We start from the raw sequence: 16,667 nt of genomic DNA, 5'->3' as shown, positions 1-16,667 counted from the left end.
CTTTGCTATTGTTTCTGTCTTTCTGAAGGGATCTCCCCTTTTAATCCCATTATTTCAACACCTGTTGGACAATGCATGAGTGATAATGAGCTCATTGATTAAATGCAATTAATGAATAGATTGCCACCTCTTGTTGTGTGTCGTCTGTGTTTCTGTGTTTCCGGCATTTCACATTGGAACACCTCATTCACCTTCCTTGTCTTCTCTCCGCCCTCCCTTTTAGGTAAGTTAAAGAGCTGCACCTGAGCCAGCCACTGATTGATTGATTGATTGATTGATTGATTGATTGATTGATTGATTGATTGATTGATTGATGCAGCACAACAGTCAAATAGTGGAGTGGAGTAGGGGAACAGCAAACAGCCAATAAAGCAGCCCGCCCGCTCGCCTGCCCGCCACAATGGACCTACCTGTGTACACTAGATGGATGTGATGGAATGTACTGTCGTCCCTACATTTCAAGAAGAAGTAAGAATTGCAGTTGCAACAAAGCCTTGATTGCCTACAAAGAGAGCAGCAATTTGGATTTGTTACTATGTTACCTAGAAGAATAACAAACTGTGCAAGGATGGAGGTTGTAGGAGCAAGGAGAAGTTGTCTGTAAAGTTGGTGGATGCCTATTTTCCATTTTGCAGTCCCTTGTCTCCCTCTTGTGGCCTCCTGGAGGCAACTAGCTGTGCAAAAAAAAGACAGCCTGGCGGCCGGCTGTTGCAGTGTTGCCCTCTCAGGCAACACTGAGTGACTGACTGAGCCTCACCGTCTTATATAAAGTTCAGACGGAACTTTGCACGTGTCATAGTGGAGCCCTCAGGATTCCAGAGCCAGCTTTCTGACATCATAATGGGGCCTCAGAGATAAAAGCCTGGGCCCAGGCAGTGTTGGTCAGTGCTGCTCAGCAGGCAGCACTGGACTGGACTGGATTACAGCTGATACAAGGTGTGAAGGAACAAGGGGTGGCTGTGGGCATGCACTTGCTGCCGCTGCCAGTGTTTATCTGCATGGCAGCAGGGCATTTGGGCGTTGCCAGGAAGGCGTTTTTATGTAGATTCCTCCTCTTTCAGCACTGCATTGTGGTGCAAGCAAAAGAAGCAAATCCTGTCTGGCTTCCTCTCCGGCCTTTATTCACCTCCCGTGTAGCTGTGAGTGTGTGAGCCTGCAGGGCCCCATGGAATTGCCTAGAAGTAGGCTGAATCGCTGCAAGGGCTGAACAGCAGTATCGGGCAGGCTCGGGCAACGCGCGGCCCGTTCGGGTTATCGCTTCTCGGCCTTTTGGCTAAGATCAAGTGTAGTATCTGTTCTTATCAGTTTAATATCTGATACGTCCCCTATCCGGGGACCATATATTAAATGGATTTTTAGAACAGGGAGATGGAAATAGAGCTTGCTCTGTCCACTCCACGCATTGACCTGGTATTGCAGTATTTCCAGGACCGGTGCACCCTTTCCTTATGTGTTGACTAAAAGCAGATTCCAAAAGTGTTTTTTGTCTTTGCTATTGTTTCTGTCTTTCTGAAGGGATCTCCCCTTTTAATCCCATTATTTCAACACCTGTTGGACAATGCATGAGTGATAATGAGCTCATTGATTAAATGCAATTAATGAATAGATTGCCACCTCTTGTTGTGTGTCGTCTGTGTTTCTGTGTTTCCGGCATTTCACATTGGAACACCTCATTCACCTTCCTTGTCTTCTCTCCGCCCTCCCTTTTAGGTAAGTTAAAGAGCTGCACCTGAGCCAGCCACTGATTGATTGATTGATTGATTGATTGATTGATTGATTGATTGATTGATTGATGCAGCACAACAGTCAAATAGTGGAGTGGAGTAGGGGAACAGCAAACAGCCAATAAAGCAGCCCGCCCGCTCGCCTGCCCGCCACAATGGACCTACCTGTGTACACTAGATGGATGTGATGGAATGTACTGTCGTCCCTACATTTCAAGAAGAAGTAAGAATTGCAGTTGCAACAAAGCCTTGCTTGCCTACAAAGAGAGCAGCAATTTGGATTTGTTACTATGTTACCTAGAAGAATAACAAACTGTGCAAGGATGGAGGTTGTAGGAGCAAGGAGAAGTTGTCTGTAAAGTTGGTGGATGCCTATTTTCCATTTTGCAGTCCCTTGTCTCCCTCTTGTGGCCTCCTGGAGGCAACTAGCTGTGCAAAAAAAAGACAGCCTGGCGGCCGGCTGTTGCAGTGTTGCCCTCTCAGGCAACACTGAGTGACTGACTGAGCCTCACCGTCTTATATAAAGTTCAGACGGAACTTTGCACGTGTCATAGTGGAGCCCTCAGGATTCCAGAGCCAGCTTTCTGACATCATAATGGGGCCTCAGAGATAAAAGCCTGGGCCCAGGCAGTGTTGGTCAGTGCTGCTCAGCAGGCAGCACTGGACTGGACTGGATTACAGCTGATACAAGGTGTGAAGGAACAAGGGGTGGCTGTGGGCATGCACTTGCTGCCGCTGCCAGTGTTTATCTGCATGGCAGCAGGGCATTTGGGCGTTGCCAGGAAGGCGTTTTTATGTAGATTCCTCCTCTTTCAGCACTGCATTGTGGTGCAAGCAAAAGAAGCAAATCCTGTCTGGCTTCCTCTCCGGCCTTTATTCACCTCCCGTGTAGCTGTGAGTGTGTGAGCCTGCAGGGCCCCATGGAATTGCCTAGAAGTAGGCTGAATCGCTGCAAGGGCTGAACAGCAGTATCGGGCAGGCTCGGGCAACGCGCGGCCCGTTCGGGTTATCGCTTCTCGGCCTTTTGGCTAAGATCAAGTGTAGTATCTGTTCTTATCAGTTTAATATCTGATACGTCCCCTATCCGGGGACCATATATTAAATGGATTTTTAGAACAGGGAGATGGAAATAGAGCTTGCTCTGTCCACTCCACGCATTGACCTGGTATTGCAGTATTTCCAGGACCGGTGCACCCTTTCCTTATGTGTTGACTAAAAGCAGATTCCAAAAGTGTTTTTTGTCTTTGCTATTGTTTCTGTCTTTCTGAAGGGATCTCCCCTTTTAATCCCATTATTTCAACACCTGTTGGACAATGCATGAGTGATAATGAGCTCATTGATTAAATGCAATTAATGAATAGATTGCCACCTCTTGTTGTGTGTCGTCTGTGTTTCTGTGTTTCCGGCATTTCACATTGGAACACCTCATTCACCTTCCTTGTCTTCTCTCCGCCCTCCCTTTTAGGTAAGTTAAAGAGCTGCACCTGAGCCAGCCACTGATTGATTGATTGATTGATTGATTGATTGATTGATTGATTGATTGATTGATTGATTGATGCAGCACAACAGTCAAATAGTGGAGTGGAGTAGGGGAACAGCAAACAGCCAATAAAGCAGCCCGCCCGCTCGCCTGCCCGCCACAATGGACCTACCTGTGTACACTAGATGGATGTGATGGAATGTACTGTCGTCCCTACATTTCAAGAAGAAGTAAGAATTGCAGTTGCAACAAAGCCTTGCTTGCCTACAAAGAGAGCAGCAATTTGGATTTGTTACTATGTTACCTAGAAGAATAACAAACTGTGCAAGGATGGAGGTTGTAGGAGCAAGGAGAAGTTGTCTGTAAAGTTGGTGGATGCCTATTTTCCATTTTGCAGTCCCTTGTCTCCCTCTTGTGGCCTCCTGGAGGCAACTAGCTGTGCAAAAAAAAGACAGCCTGGCGGCCGGCTGTTGCAGTGTTGCCCTCTCAGGCAACACTGAGTGACTGACTGAGCCTCACCGTCTTATATAAAGTTCAGACGGAACTTTGCACGTGTCATAGTGGAGCCCTCAGGATTCCAGAGCCAGCTTTCTGACATCATAATGGGGCCTCAGAGATAAAAGCCTGGGCCCAGGCAGTGTTGGTCAGTGCTGCTCAGCAGGCAGCACTGGACTGGACTGGATTACAGCTGATACAAGGTGTGAAGGAACAAGGGGTGGCTGTGGGCATGCACTTGCTGCCGCTGCCAGTGTTTATCTGCATGGCAGCAGGGCATTTGGGCGTTGCCAGGAAGGCGTTTTTATGTAGATTCCTCCTCTTTCAGCACTGCATTGTGGTGCAAGCAAAAGAAGCAAATCCTGTCTGGCTTCCTCTCCGGCCTTTATTCACCTCCCGTGTAGCTGTGAGTGTGTGAGCCTGCAGGGCCCCATGGAATTGCCTAGAAGTAGGCTGAATCGCTGCAAGGGCTGAACAGCAGTATCGGGCAGGCTCGGGCAACGCGCGGCCCGTTCGGGTTATCGCTTCTCGGCCTTTTGGCTAAGATCAAGTGTAGTATCTGTTCTTATCAGTTTAATATCTGATACGTCCCCTATCTGGGGACCATATATTAAATGGATTTTTAGAACAGGGAGATGGAAATAGAGCTTGCTCTGTCCACTCCACGCATTGACCTGGTATTGCAGTATTTCCAGGACCGGTGCACCCTTTCCTTATGTGTTGACTAAAAGCAGATTCCAAAAGTGTTTTTTGTCTTTGCTATTGTTTCTGTCTTTCTGAAGGGATCTCCCCTTTTAATCCCATTATTTCAACACCTGTTGGACAATGCATGAGTGATAATGAGCTCATTGATTAAATGCAATTAATGAATAGATTGCCACCTCTTGTTGTGTGTCGTCTGTGTTTCTGTGTTTCCGGCATTTCACATTGGAACACCTCATTCACCTTCCTTGTCTTCTCTCCGCCCTCCCTTTTAGGTAAGTTAAAGAGCTGCACCTGAGCCAGCCACTGATTGATTGATTGATTGATTGATTGATTGATTGATTGATTGATTGATTGATTGATGCAGCACAACAGTCAAATAGTGGAGTGGAGTAGGGGAACAGCAAACAGCCAATAAAGCAGCCCGCCCGCTCGCCTGCCTGCCACAATGGACCTACCTGTGTACACTAGATGGATGTGATGGAATGTACTGTCGTCCCTACATTTCAAGAAGAAGTAAGAATTGCAGTTGCAACAAAGCCTTGCTTGCCTACAAAGAGAGCAGCAATTTGGATTTGTTACTATGTTACCTAGAAGAATAACAAACTGTGCAAGGATGGAGGTTGTAGGAGCAAGGAGAAGTTGTCTGTAAAGTTGGTGGATGCCTATTTTCCATTTTGCAGTCCCTTGTCTCCCTCTTGTGGCCTCCTGGAGGCAACTAGCTGTGCAAAAAAAAGACAGCCTGGCGGCCGGCTGTTGCAGTGTTGCCCTCTCAGGCAACACTGAGTGACTGACTGAGCCTCACCGTCTTATATAAAGTTCAGACGGAACTTTGCACGTGTCATAGTGGAGCCCTCAGGATTCCAGAGCCAGCTTTCTGACATCATAATGGGGCCTCAGAGATAAAAGCCTGGGCCCAGGCAGTGTTGGTCAGTGCTGCTCAGCAGGCAGCACTGGACTGGACTGGATTACAGCTGATACAAGGTGTGAAGGAACAAGGGGTGGCTGTGGGCATGCGCTTGCTGCCGCTGCCAGTGTTTATCTGCATGGCAGCAGGGCATTTGGGCGTTGCCAGGAAGGCGTTTTTATGTAGATTCCTCCTCTTTCAGCACTGCATTGTGGTGCAAGCAAAAGAAGCAAATCCTGTCTGGCTTCCTCTCCGGCCTTTATTCACCTCCCGTGTAGCTGTGAGTGTGTGAGCCTGCAGGGCCCCATGGAATTGCCTAGAAGTAGGCTGAATCGCTGCAAGGGCTGAACAGCAGTATCGGGCAGGCTCGGGCAACGCGCGGCCCGTTCGGGTTATCGCTTCTCGGCCTTTTGGCTAAGATCAAGTGTAGTATCTGTTCTTATCAGTTTAATATCTGATACGTCCCCTATCTGGGGACCATATATTAAATGGATTTTTAGAACAGGGAGATGGAAATAGAGCTTGCTCTGTCCACTCCACGCATTGACCTGGTATTGCAGTATTTCCAGGACCGGTGCACCCTTTCCTTATGTGTTGACTAAAAGCAGATTCCAAAAGTGTTTTTTGTCTTTGCTATTGTTTCTGTCTTTCTGAAGGGATCTCCCCTTTTAATCCCATTATTTCAACACCTGTTGGACAATGCATGAGTGATAATGAGCTCATTGATTAAATGCAATTAATGAATAGATTGCCACCTCTTGTTGTGTGTCGTCTGTGTTTCTGTGTTTCCGGCATTTCACATTGGAACACCTCATTCACCTTCCTTGTCTTCTCTCCGCCCTCCCTTTTAGGTAAGTTAAAGAGCTGTACCTGAGCCAGCCACTGATTGATTGATTGATTGATTGATTGATTGATTGATTGATTGATTGATTGATTGATTGATTGATGCAGCACAACAGTCAAATAGTGGAGTGGAGTAGGGGAACAGCAAACAGCCAATAAAGCAGCCCGCCCGCTCGCCTGCCCGCCACAATGGACCTACCTGTGTACACTAGATGGATGTGATGGAATGTACTGTCGTCCCTACATTTCAAGAAGAAGTAAGAATTGCAGTTGCAACAAAGCCTTGCTTGCCTACAAAGAGAGCAGCAATTTGTATTTGTTACTATGTTACCTAGAAGAATAACAAACTGTGCAAGGATGGAGGTTGTAGGAGCAAGGAGAAGTTGTCTGTAAAGTTGGTGGATGCCTATTTTCCATTTTGCAGTCCCTTGTCTCCCTCTTGTGGCCTCCTGGAGGCAACTAGCTGTGCAAAAAAAAGACAGCCTGGCGGCCGGCTGTTGCAGTGTTGCCCTCTCAGGCAACACTGAGTGACTGACTGAGCCTCACCGTCTTATATAAAGTTCAGACGGAACTTTGCACGTGTCATAGTGGAGCCCTCAGGATTCCAGAGCCAGCTTTCTGACATCATAATGGGGCCTCAGAGATAAAAGCCTGGGCCCAGGCAGTGTTGGTCAGTGCTGCTCAGCAGGCAGCACTGGACTGGACTGGATTACAGCTGATACAAGGTGTGAAGGAACAAGGGGTGGCTGTGGGCATGCACTTGCTGCCGCTGCCAGTGTTTATCTGCATGGCAGCAGGGCATTTGGGCGTTGCCAGGAAGGCGTTTTTATGTAGATTCCTCCTCTTTCAGCACTGCATTGTGGTGCAAGCAAAAGAAGCAAATCCTGTCTGGCTTCCTCTCCGGCCTTTATTCACCTCCCGTGTAGCTGTGAGTGTGTGAGCCTGCAGGGCCCCATGGAATTGCCTAGAAGTAGGATGAATCGCTGCAAGGGCTGAACAGCAGTATCGGGCAGGCTCGGGCAACGCGCGGCCCGTTCGGGTTATCGCTTCTCGGCCTTTTGGCTAAGATCAAGTGTAGTATCTGTTCTTATCAGTTTAATATCTGATACGTCCCCTATCTGGGGACCATATATTAAATGGATTTTTAGAACAGGGAGATGGAAATAGAGCTTGCTCTGTCCACTCCACGCATTGACCTGGTATTGCAGTATTTCCAGGACCGGTGCACCCTTTCCTTATGTGTTGACTAAAAGCAGATTCCAAAAGTGTTTTTTGTCTTTGCTATTGTTTCTGTCTTTCTGAAGGGATCTCCCCTTTTAATCCCATTATTTCAACACCTGTTGGACAATGCATGAGTGATAATGAGCTCATTGATTAAATGCAATTAATGAATAGATTGCCACCTCTTGTTGTGTGTCGTCTGTGTTTCTGTGTTTCCGGCATTTCACATTGGAACACCTCATTCACCTTCCTTGTCTTCTCTCCGCCCTCCCTTTTAGGTAAGTTAAAGAGCTGCACCTGAGCCAGCCACTGATTGATTGATTGATTGATTGATTGATTGATTGATGCAGCACAACAGTCAAATAGTGGAGTGGAGTAGGGGAACAGCAAACAGCCAATAAAGCAGCCCGCCCGCTCGCCTGCCCGCCACAATGGACCTACCTGTGTACACTAGATGGATGTGATGGAATGTACTGTCGTCCCTACATTTCAAGAAGAAGTAAGAATTGCAGTTGCAACAAAGCCTTGCTTGCCTACAAAGAGAGCAGCAATTTGGATTTGTTACTATGTTACCTAGAAGAATAACAAACTGTGCAAGGATGGAGGTTGTAGGAGCAAGGAGAAGTTGTCTGTAAAGTTGGTGGATGCCTATTTTCCATTTTGCAGTCCCTTGTCTCCCTCTTGTGGCCTCCTGGAGGCAACTAGCTGTGCAAAAAAAAGACAGCCTGGCGGCCGGCTGTTGCAGTGTTGCCCTCTCAGGCAACACTGAGTGACTGACTGAGCCTCACCGTCTTATATAAAGTTCAGACGGAACTTTGCACGTGTCATAGTGGAGCCCTCAGGATTCCAGAGCCAGCTTTCTGACATCATAATGGGGCCTCAGAGATAAAAGCCTGGGCCCAGGCAGTGTTGGTCAGTGCTGCTCAGCAGGCAGCACTGGACTGGACTGGATTACAGCTGATACAAGGTGTGAAGGAACAAGGGGTGGCTGTGGGCATGCACTTGCTGCCGCTGCCAGTGTTTATCTGCATGGCAGCAGGGCATTTGGGCGTTGCCAGGAAGGCGTTTTTATGTAGATTCCTCCTCTTTCAGCACTGCATTGTGGTGCAAGCAAAAGAAGCAAATCCTGTCTGGCTTCCTCTCCAGCCTTTATTCACCTCCCGTGTAGCTGTGAGTGTGTGAGCCTGCAGGGCCCCATGGAATTGCCTAGAAGTAGGCTGAATCGCTGCAAGGGCTGAACAGCAGTATCGGGCAGGCTCGGGCAACGCGCGGCCCGTTCGGGTTATCGCTTCTCGGCCTTTTGGCTAAGATCAAGTGTAGTATCTGTTCTTATCAGTTTAATATCTGATACGTCCCCTATCTGGGGACCATATATTAAATGGATTTTTAGAACAGGGAGATGGAAATAGAGCTTGCTCTGTCCACTCCACGCATTGACCTGGTATTGCAGTATTTCCAGGACCGGTGCACCCTTTCCTTATGTGTTGACTAAAAGCAGATTCCAAAAGTGTTTTTTGTCTTTGCTATTGTTTCTGTCTTTCTGAAGGGATCTCCCCTTTTAATCCCATTATTTCAACACCTGTTGGACAATGCATGAGTGATAATGAGCTCATTGATTAAATGCAATTAATGAATAGATTGCCACCTCTTGTTGTGTGTCGTCTGTGTTTCTGTGTTTCCGGCATTTCACATTGGAACACCTCATTCACCTTCCTTGTCTTCTCTCCGCCCTCCCTTTTAGGTAAGTTAAAGAGCTGCACCTGAGCCAGCCACTGATTGATTGATTGATTGATTGATTGATTGATTGATTGATTGATTGATTGATTGATTGATTGATTGATTGATGCAGCACAACAGTCAAATAGTGGAGTGGAGTAGGGGAACAGCAAACAGCCAATAAAGCAGCCCGCCCGCTCGCCTGCCCGCCACAATGGACCTACCTGTGTACACTAGATGGATGTGATGGAATGTACTGTCGTCCCTACATTTCAAGAAGAAGTAAGAATTGCAGTTGCAACAAAGCCTTGCTTGCCTACAAAGAGAGCAGCAATTTGGATTTGTTACTATGTTACCTAGAAGAATAACAAACTGTGCAAGGATGGAGGTTGTAGGAGCAAGGAGAAGTTGCCTATTTTCCATTTTGCAGTCCCTTGTCTCCCTCTTGTGGCCTCCTGGAGGCAACTAGCTGTGCAAAAAAAAGACAGCCTGGCGGCCGGCTGTTGCAGTGTTGCCCTCTCAGGCAACACTGAGTGACTGACTGAGCCTCACCGTCTTATATAAAGTTCAGACGGAACTTTGCACGTGTCATAGTGGAGCCCTCAGGATTCCAGAGCCAGCTTTCTGACATCATAATGGGGCCTCAGAGATAAAAGCCTGGGCCCAGGCAGTGTTGGTCAGTGCTGCTCAGCAGGCAGCACTGGACTGGACTGGATTACAGCTGATACAAGGTGTGAAGGAACAAGGGGTGGCTGTGGGCATGCACTTGCTGCCGCTGCCAGTGTTTATCTGCATGGCAGCAGGGCATTTGGGCGTTGCCAGGAAGGCGTTTTTATGTAGATTCCTCCTCTTTCAGCACTGCATTGTGGTGCAAGCAAAAGAAGCAAATCCTGTCTGGCTTCCTCTCCGGCCTTTATTCACCTCCCGTGTAGCTGTGAGTGTGTGAGCCTGCAGGGCCCCATGGAATTGCCTAGAAGTAGGCTGAATCGCTGCAAGGGCTGAACAGCAGTATCGGGCAGGCTCGGGCAACGCGCGGCCCGTTCGGGTTATCGCTTCTCGGCCTTTTGGCTAAGATCAAGTGTAGTATCTGTTCTTATCAGTTTAATATCTGATACGTCCCCTATCTGGGGACCATATATTAAATGGATTTTTAGAACAGGGAGATGGAAATAGAGCTTGCTCTGTCCACTCCACGCATTGACCTGGTATTGCAGTATTTCCAGGACCGGTGCACCCTTTCCTTATGTGTTGACTAAAAGCAGATTCCAAAAGTGTTTTTTGTCTTTGCTATTGTTTCTGTCTTTCTGAAGGGATCTCCCCTTTTAATCCCATTATTTCAACACCTGTTGGACAATGCATGAGTGATAATGAGCTCATTGATTAAATGCAATTAATGAATAGATTGCCACCTCTTGTTGTGTGTCGTCTGTGTTTCTGTGTTTCCGGCATTTCACATTGGAACACCTCATTCACCTTCCTTGTCTTCTCTCCGCCCTCCCTTTTAGGTAAGTTAAAGAGCTGCACCTGAGCCAGCCACTGATTGATTGCTTGATTGATTGATTGATTGATTGATTGATTGATTGATTGATTGATTGATGCAGCACAACAGTCAAATAGTGGAGTGGAGTAGGGGAACAGCAAACAGCCAATAAAGCAGCCCGCCCGCTCGCCTGCCCGCCACAATGGACCTACCTGTGTACACTAGATGGATGTGATGGAATGTACTGTCGTCCCTACATTTCAAGAAGAAGTAAGAATTGCAGTTGCAACAAAGCCTTGCTTGCCTACAAAGAGAGCAGCAATTTGGATTTGTTACTATGTTACCTAGAAGAATAACAAACTGTGCAAGGATGGAGGTTGTAGGAGCAAGGAGAAGTTGTCTGTAAAGTTGGTGGATGCCTATTTTCCATTTTGCAGTCCCTTGTCTCCCTCTTGTGGCCTCCTGGAGGCAACTAGCTGTGCAAAAAAAAGACAGCCTGGCGGCCGGCTGTTGCAGTGTTGCCCTCTCAGGCAACACTGAGTGACTGACTGAGCCTCACCGTCTTATATAAAGTTCAGACGGAACTTTGCACGTGTCATAGTGGAGCCCTCAGGATTCCAGAGCCAGCTTTCTGACATCATAATGGGGCCTCAGAGATAAAAGCCTGGGCCCAGGCAGTGTTGGTCAGTGCTGCTCAGCAGGCAGCACTGGACTGGACTGGATTACAGCTGATACAAGGTGTGAAGGAACAAGGGGTGGCTGTGGGCATGCACTTGCTGCCACTGCCAGTGTTTATCTGCATGGCAGCAGGGCATTTGGGTGTTGCCAGGAAGGCGTTTTTATGTAGATTCCTCCTCTTTCAGCACTGCATTGTGGTGCAAGCAAAAGAAGCAAATCCTGTCTGGCTTCCTCTCCGGCCTTTATTCACCTCCCGTGTAGCTGTGAGTGTGTGAGCCTGCAGGGCCCCATGGAATTGCCTAGAAGTAGGCTGAATCGCTGCAAGGGCTGAACAGCAGGCTCGGGCAACGCGCGGCCCGTTCGGGTTATCGCTTCTCGGCCTTTTGGCTAAGATCATGTGTAGTATCTGTTCTTATCAGTTTAATATCTGATACGTCCCCTATCTGGGGACCATATATTAAATGGATTTTTAGAACAGGGAGATGGAAATAGAGCTTGCTCTGTCCACTCCACGCATTGACCTGGTATTGCAGTATTTCCAGGACCGGTGCACCCTTTCCTTATGTGTTGACTAAAAGCAGATTCCAAAAGTGTTTTTTGTCTTTGCTATTGTTTCTGTCTTTCTGAAGGGATCTCCCCTTTTAATCCCATTATTTCAACACCTGTTGGACAATGCATGAGTGATAATGAGCTCATTGATTAAATGCAATTAATGAATAGATTGCCACCTCTTGTTGTGTGTCGTCTGTGTTTCTGTGTTTCCGGCATTTCACATTGGAACACCTCATTCACCTTCCTTGTCTTCTCTCCGCCCTCCCTTTTAGGTAAGTTAAAGAGCTGCACCTGAGCCAGCCACTGATTGATTGATTGATTGATTGATTGATTGATTGATTGATTGATTGATGCAGCACAACAGTCAAATAGTGGAGTGGAGTAGGGGAACAGCAAACAGCCAATAAAGCAGCCCGCCCGCTCGCCTGCCCGCCACAATGGACCTACCTGTGTACACTAGATGGATGTGATGGAATGTACTGTCGTCCCTACATTTCAAGAAGAAGTAAGAATTGCAGTTGCAACAAAGCCTTGCTTGCCTACAAAGAGAGCAGCAATTTGGATTTGTTACTATGTTACCTAGAAGAATAACAAACTGTGCAAGGATGGAGGTTGTAGGAGCAAGGAGAAGTTGTCTGTAAAGTTGGTGGATGCCTATTTTCCATTTTGCAGTCCCTTGTCTCCCTCTTGTGGCCTCCTGGAGGCAACTAGCTGTGCAAAAAAAAGACAGCCTGGCGGCCGGCTGTTGCAGTGTTGCCCTCTCAGGCAACACTGAGTGACTGACTGAGCCTCACCGTCTTATATAAAGTTCAGACGGAACTTTGCACGTGTCATAGTGGAGCCCTCAGGATTCCAGAGCCAGCTTTCTGACATCATAATGGGGCCTCAGAGATAAAAGCCTGGGCCCAGGCAGTGTTGGTCAGTGCTGCTCAGCAGGCAGCACTGGACTGGACTGGATTACAGCTGATACAAGGTGTGAAGGAACAAGGGGTGGCTGTGGGCATGCACTTGCTGCCGCTGCCAGTGTTTATCTGCATGGCAGCAGGGCATTTGGGCGTTGCCAGGAAGGCGTTTTTATGTAGATTCCTCCTCTTTCAGCACTGCATTGTGGTGCAAGCAAAAGAAGCAAATCCTGTCTGGCTTCCTCTCCGGCCTTTATTCACCTCCCGTGTAGCTGTGAGTGTGTGAGCCTGCAGGGCCCCATGGAATTGCCTAGAAGTAGGCTGAATCGCTGCAAGGGCTGAACAGCAGTATCGGGCAGGCTCGGGCAACGCGCGGCCCGTTCGGGTTATCGCTTCTCGGCCTTTTGGCTAAGATCAAGTGTAGTATCTGTTCTTATCAGTTTAATATCTGATACGTCCCCTATCTGGGGACCATATATTAAATGGATTTTTAGAACAGGGAGATGGAAATAGAGCTTGCTCTGTCCACTCCACGCATTGACCTGGTATTGCAGTATTTCCAGGACCGGTGCACCCTTTCCTTATGTGTTGACTAAAAGCAGATTCCAAAAGTGTTTTTTGTCTTTGCTATTGTTTCTGTCTTTCTGAAGGGATCTCCCCTTTTAATCCCATTATTTCAACACCTGTTGGACAATGCATGAGTGATAATGAGCTCATTGATTAAATGCAATTAATGAATAGATTGCCACCTCTTGTTGTGTGTCGTCTGTGTTTCTGTGTTTCCGGCATTTCACATTGGAACACCTCATTCACCTTCCTTGTCTTCTCTCTGCCCTCCCTTTTAGGTAAGTTAAAGAGCTGCACCTGAGCCAGCCACTGATTGATTGATTGATTGATTGATTGATTGATTGATTGATTGATTGATTGATTGATTGATGCAGCACAACAGTCAAATAGTGGAGTGGAGTAGGGGAACAGCAAACAGCCAATAAAGCAGCCCGCCCGCTCGCCTGCCCGCCACAATGGACCTACCTGTGTACACTAGATGGATGTGATGGAATGTACTGTCGTCCCTACATTTCAAGAAGAAGTAAGAATTGCAGTTGCAACAAAGCCTTGCTTGCCTACAAAGAGAGCAGCAATTTGGATTTGTTACTATGTTACCTAGAAGAATAACAAACTGTGCAAGGATGGAGGTTGTAGGAGCAAGGAGAAGTTGTCTGTAAAGTTGGTGGATGCCTATTTTCCATTTTGCAGTCCCTTGTCTCCCTCTTGTGGCCTCCTGGAGGCAACTAGCTGTGCAAAAAAAAGACAGCCTGGCGGCCGGCTGTTGCAGTGTTGCCCTCTCAGGCAACACTGAGTGACTGACTGAGCCTCACCGTCTTATATAAAGTTCAGACGGAACTTTGCACGTGTCATAGTGGAGCCCTCAGGATTCCAGAGCCAGCTTTCTGACATCATAATGGGGCCTCAGAGATAAAAGCCTGGGCCCAGGCAGTGTTGGTCAGTGCTGCTCAGCAGGCAGCACTGGACTGGACTGGATTACAGCTGATACAAGGTGTGAAGGAACAAGGGGTGGCTGTGGGCATGCACTTGCTGCCGCTGCCAGTGTTTATCTGCATGGCAGCAGGGCATTTGGGCGTTGCCAGGAAGGCGTTTTTATGTAGATTCCTCCTCTTTCAGCACTGCATTGTGGTGCAAGCAAAAGAAGCAAATCCTGTCTGGCTTCCTCTCCGGCCTTTATTCACCTCCCGTGTAGCTGTGAGTGTGTGAGCCTGCAGGGCCCCATGGAATTGCCTAGAAGTAGGCTGAATCGCTGCAAGGGCTGAACAGCAGTATCGGGCAGGCTCGGGCAACGCGCGGCCCGTTCGGGTTATCGCTTCTCGGCCTTTTGGCTAAGATCAAGTGTAGTATCTGTTCTTATCAGTTTAATATCTGATACGTCCCCTATCTGGGGACCATATATTAAATGGATTTTTAGAACAGGGAGATGGAAATAGAGCTTGCTCTGTCCACTCCACGCATTGACCTGGTATTGCAGTATTTCCAGGACCGGTGCACCCTTTCCTTATGTGTTGACTAAAAGCAGATTCCAAAAGTGTTTTTTGTCTTTGCTATTGTTTCTGTCTTTCTGAAGGGATCTCCCCTTTTAATCCCATTATTTCAACACCTGTTGGACAATGCATGAGTGATAATGAGCTCATTGATTAAATGCAATTAATGAATAGATTGCCACCTCTTGTTGTGTGTCGTCTGTGTTTCTGTGTTTCCGGCATTTCACATTGGAACACCTCATTCACCTTCCTTGTCTTCTCTCCGCCCTCCCTTTTAGGTAAGTTAAAGAGCTGCACCTGAGCCAGCCACTGATTGATTGATTGATTGATTGATTGATTGATTGATTGATTGATTGATTGATTGATTGATTGCAGCACAACAGTCAAATAGTGGAGTGGAGTAGGGGAACAGCAAACAGCCAATAAAGCAGCCCGCCCGCTCGCCTGCCCGCCACAATGGACCTACCTGTGTACACTAGATGGATGTGATGGAATGTACTGTCGTCCCTACATTTCAAGAAGAAGTAAGAATTGCAGTTGCAACAAAGCCTTGCTTGCCTACAAAGAGAGCAGCAATTTGGATTTGTTACTATGTTACCTAGAAGAATAACAAACTGTGCAAGGATGGAGGTTGTAGGAGCAAGGAGAAGTTGTCTGTAAAGTTGGTGGATGCCTATTTTCCATTTTGCAGTCCCTTGTCTCCCTCTTGTGGCCTCCTGGAGGCAACTAGCTGTGCAAAAAAAAGACAGCCTGGCGGCCGGCTGTTGCAGTGTTGCCCTCTCAGGCAACACTGAGTGACTGACTGAGCCTCACCGTCTTATATAAAGTTCAGACGGAACTTTGCACGTGTCATAGTGGAGCCCTCAGGATTCCAGAGCCAGCTTTCTGACATCATAATGGGGCCTCAGAGATAAAAGCCTGGGCCCAGGCAGTGTTGGTCAGTGCTGCTCAGCAGGCAGCACTGGACTGGACTGGATTACAGCTGATACAAGGTGTGAAGGAACAAGGGGTGGCTGTGGGCATGCACTTGCTGCCGCTGCCAGTGTTTATCTGCATGGCAGCAGGGCATTTGGGCGTTGCCAGGAAGGCGTTTTTATGTAGATTCCTCCTCTTTCAGCACTGCATTGTGGTGCAAGCAAAAGAAGCAAATCCTGTCTGGCTTCCTCTCCGGCCTTTATTCACCTCCCGTGTAGCTGTGAGTGTGTGAGCCTGCAGGGCCCCATGGAATTGCCTAGAAGTAGGCTGAATCGCTGCAAGGGCTGAACAGCAGTATCGGGCAGGCTCGGGCAACGCGCGGCCCGTTCGGGTTATCGCTTCTCGGCCTTTTGGCTAAGATCAAGTGTAGTATCTGTTCTTATCAGTTTAATATCTGATACGTCCCCTATCTGGGGACCATATATTAAATGGATTTTTAGAACAGGGAGATGGAAATAGAGCTTGCTCTGTCCACTCCACGCATTGACCTGGTATTGCAGTATTTCCAGGACCGGTGCACCCTTTCCTTATGTGTTGACTAAAAGCAGATTCCAAAAGTGTTTTTTATCTTTGCTATTGTTTCTGTCTTTCTGAAGGGATCTCCCCTTTTAATCCCATTATTTCAACACCTGTTGGACAATGCATGAGTGATAATGAGCTCATTGATTAAATGCAATTAATGAATAGATTGCCACCTTTTGTTGTGTGTCGTCTGTGTTTCTGTGTTTCCGGCATTTCACATTGGAACACCTCATTCACCTTCCTTGTCTTCTCTCCGCCCTCCCTTTTAGGTAAGTTAAAGAGCTGCACCTGAGCCAGCCACTGATTGATTGATTGATTGATTGATTGATTGATTGATTGATTGATTGATTGATTGATGCAGCACAACAGTCAAATAGTGGAGTGGAGTAGGGGAACAGCAAACAGCCAATAAAGCA

At 47.5% G+C, this 16,667-nt stretch overlaps 11 non-coding genes across 11 annotated transcripts; all 11 read left to right on the top strand.

Annotated features, from left to right (window-relative positions):
* The first annotated feature begins 1,253 nt into the window (after positions 1 to 1,253).
* On the top strand, positions 1,254 to 1,444 carry LOC142699390 (U2 spliceosomal RNA). Its single transcript, XR_012866248.1, has one exon. It is a non-coding gene; the product is annotated as a U2 spliceosomal RNA (small nuclear RNA).
* A 1,288-nt stretch (positions 1,445 to 2,732) lies between these two features.
* LOC142699388 (U2 spliceosomal RNA) lies at positions 2,733 to 2,923 on the top strand. Its single transcript, XR_012866246.1, has one exon. It is a non-coding gene; the product is annotated as a U2 spliceosomal RNA (small nuclear RNA).
* Positions 2,924 to 4,219: 1,296 nt separating this feature from the next.
* On the top strand, positions 4,220 to 4,410 carry LOC142699285 (U2 spliceosomal RNA). Its single transcript, XR_012866153.1, has one exon. It is a non-coding gene; the product is annotated as a U2 spliceosomal RNA (small nuclear RNA).
* Positions 4,411 to 5,702: 1,292 nt separating this feature from the next.
* On the top strand, positions 5,703 to 5,893 carry LOC142699284 (U2 spliceosomal RNA). Its single transcript, XR_012866152.1, has one exon. It is a non-coding gene; the product is annotated as a U2 spliceosomal RNA (small nuclear RNA).
* A 1,300-nt stretch (positions 5,894 to 7,193) lies between these two features.
* On the top strand, positions 7,194 to 7,384 carry LOC142699283 (U2 spliceosomal RNA). The gene has a single exon (XR_012866151.1). It is a non-coding gene; the product is annotated as a U2 spliceosomal RNA (small nuclear RNA).
* A 1,272-nt stretch (positions 7,385 to 8,656) lies between these two features.
* LOC142699282 (U2 spliceosomal RNA) lies at positions 8,657 to 8,847 on the top strand. The gene has a single exon (XR_012866150.1). It is a non-coding gene; the product is annotated as a U2 spliceosomal RNA (small nuclear RNA).
* Positions 8,848 to 10,136: 1,289 nt separating this feature from the next.
* Positions 10,137 to 10,327, top strand: LOC142699281 (U2 spliceosomal RNA). Its single transcript, XR_012866149.1, has one exon. It is a non-coding gene; the product is annotated as a U2 spliceosomal RNA (small nuclear RNA).
* Positions 10,328 to 11,613: 1,286 nt separating this feature from the next.
* LOC142699394 (U2 spliceosomal RNA) lies at positions 11,614 to 11,804 on the top strand. Its single transcript, XR_012866252.1, has one exon. It is a non-coding gene; the product is annotated as a U2 spliceosomal RNA (small nuclear RNA).
* Positions 11,805 to 13,088: 1,284 nt separating this feature from the next.
* LOC142699280 (U2 spliceosomal RNA) lies at positions 13,089 to 13,279 on the top strand. The gene has a single exon (XR_012866148.1). It is a non-coding gene; the product is annotated as a U2 spliceosomal RNA (small nuclear RNA).
* Positions 13,280 to 14,575: 1,296 nt separating this feature from the next.
* On the top strand, positions 14,576 to 14,766 carry LOC142699278 (U2 spliceosomal RNA). Its single transcript, XR_012866146.1, has one exon. It is a non-coding gene; the product is annotated as a U2 spliceosomal RNA (small nuclear RNA).
* Positions 14,767 to 16,063: 1,297 nt separating this feature from the next.
* Positions 16,064 to 16,254, top strand: LOC142699276 (U2 spliceosomal RNA). The gene has a single exon (XR_012866145.1). It is a non-coding gene; the product is annotated as a U2 spliceosomal RNA (small nuclear RNA).
* The last annotated feature ends 413 nt before the right edge of the window (positions 16,255 to 16,667 follow it).

This window comes from Rhinoderma darwinii, unplaced genomic scaffold (assembly GCF_050947455.1).
Source record: "Rhinoderma darwinii isolate aRhiDar2 unplaced genomic scaffold, aRhiDar2.hap1 Scaffold_1522, whole genome shotgun sequence".
Taxonomy (NCBI): domain Eukaryota; kingdom Metazoa; phylum Chordata; class Amphibia; order Anura; family Rhinodermatidae; genus Rhinoderma; species Rhinoderma darwinii.
The sequence above is the reverse complement of the archived record's forward strand: the minus strand, read 5'-3'. Positions and strand labels throughout refer to the sequence as shown.